Source organism: Rousettus aegyptiacus, unplaced genomic scaffold (genome assembly GCF_014176215.1).
Source record: "Rousettus aegyptiacus isolate mRouAeg1 unplaced genomic scaffold, mRouAeg1.p scaffold_m13_p_14, whole genome shotgun sequence".
In the NCBI taxonomy this organism is placed as follows: Eukaryota; Metazoa; Chordata; class Mammalia; order Chiroptera; family Pteropodidae; genus Rousettus; species Rousettus aegyptiacus.
In genome coordinates this window covers 7296855-7299051 of record NW_023416289.1, presented here as the reverse complement: position 1 = coordinate 7299051, position 2197 = coordinate 7296855, and positions in this window count along the sequence as shown.

Below are 2197 nucleotides of genomic sequence, written 5' to 3'. Positions count from 1 at the left end.
TGCTGTTAGTAAATTTCTGTGATTTTTTTTTTTTTAAAAATGTGTTTCGTTTTGCTGAGAGCATAGCTATTTGTTTTTATTGTAAAACAGTAATAATAAAAAGCAGAATCTTCTTGTGCGTTGCGTGTGGCTGGCAGCCGAGGCGTTCTTTTCCGGAAGCGCCACCGTTCGATCCTGTTTTGCTTCCGTATAAACCACTTTGGTTGAAGGGTTTTTTTCATCCTTATAACTTTGCATGTTGAACACGTTAAAGTTGACAAGGCCCCACGTGTTCTCATGTTTCAGTTGTGTGAAAGGAGAAAATTATTCGAAGTCAGTTTTAGAAGGAAGGTCTTGAGACACTAGAATGTGGCAGTACGACAGTGGTCACAGCAGAGCTGTGCCCTGCTTACCTTCAAACGGCCAACAAGAAAAGTCCTAAATTCACCGTTAGAGTTCGTACCTGGACAGTTAAGGATCCTGGGCCCTTCCTGCTCTTGGCTTTTGTTACTCTTTTGGGGGTGTCTGGGACAGGAGGGTGGCCAGCGTCCCATCACATTGGGCGGGTCCCAGTCTCCTGACCTCTTTCACTATCCTGTCTCCAGGGTCAGCCCCTGGAGCCCAGAGCTGAGGCCAGGCCGCCGGGTCAGGCTTGTGAACGTGGAGCGAGTTGCTGGTGCTCTGTCCAGTGGTGGTTGAGTTGCACTTCTCCTCTGGGCGCTTGGAAGAAGTCGGGGTTACTCCATTTTCTCATTCCTGTTGTTGACATCTTGGGATCTCTTTTTTTTTTTTCCCTCCCAATGTTGAGGCTTTTACATGCCACTGAGAACGAGGGTCCATGTGGCTGTTTCACTTGTGTCGATACAAATCCGAGGTGGCCACTTGGGCCTGATTTCCCACCTGAGCTGTGTAGACAATGTGCCATTTTATCTTTAGCCAGCAGAGTGCTCCTCTCGGGGTGTGGTTTTCCCCACCGCGAGGAGAAGAGCTGAGAACTGGTGGAAGGAGCCTCGCCAACGAGCTCACCGCGCGATCGCCCGCCCGCCCGCCCGCCCGGAGCCCATCGTCCTGCCTCACTGCCCTGCTTTCTGCTAACTGTTGCGTCAGAGTCGCTTGTGGAGCTTTAAGAAACCATGACACATGGGCTCTGTCCCCGCACTCCTCGTTCTAACTGAATTGGTGACCCCTGCATCCTTTCCCATAACAATGCTTCCTGGCTTTCGTTTTAAGGAAGATAAAGGTTCGTTTTATCTATAAAAACTCATTTGAAAGTTGGGAAAGCGCTCTGCTAGAATGTGGCTCATTTTCAGCAAACTTCAGGTGTCCCTCAGCCTTGCGTGTGTGAGCCGAACTGCCTCCTGGATGTTATGTCAAGTTGTGGCCAGGAGTGCAACCCTTCCCATCAGCAGGGGTGGTGATGGGCCTCCCTCTGCAGGTAAGTTAGGGTCCGGGGAGCTAGTGGGAAGAGCACCGGGAGAGAGGTGTGTCCGGCTGGCTGGCAGGCATGTCCTGGCTGAGGCGGTCCGAGCAGAGCCCGGATCAGTCGGTTCTATATGAGAGGCAGGAACTAGCTTCTTGTTAGTCAGTGGTCTCTGCAGTGTGTCAGGCCCTAACCCCAGTCCCGCTAGATTCAAAAGACCACAGGAATCACCAAGGGCTGATAACTCCCATTTGTTGGGGTGTGGAGAGGATTCCCGTGACCTGACCTCTGAGGCCCTCCCATCTCCCCGGGTGCCATGATGTAGCACGTGACTGCCTGGCTAATAAGCGGTCCATGGACGTGATGCCAGGACTTTGCTGGGCTGCGTTCCCTCCAGGTCCCCGGTCTCAACCGATTTGCTAGTTATTACAGCAAAAACCTGGCCCCCTAGGGGAGAGGAGTGAGACCTGCAGCGGGGCAGGGTCGCGGGGTGGGAGGTGGCGAGACTCGGATCCTGTTTGCCGACTTGCCGCCCTCAGCCACCCCTGTGCGTGTGGCCTGCGGGGGCTTCCTGGCACCCAGGTGCAGTAGCAGCGAATGGGTGTGAGCCCTTGGGTACAGAGGCCACAGGTGATTCTTGGGACCACCCATTCTCCCACTGATGGAACCACTGGGAACAGAAGAAACAGTAGAAGGTGTTATCAAATTTGGGGGTACCCGCTCCCCCCATTTTTTCCCTTTCCAATACTCAATTCCACTTGACTCTGAAAAACAAATAAAACCGCGGAGTGGGTGGGA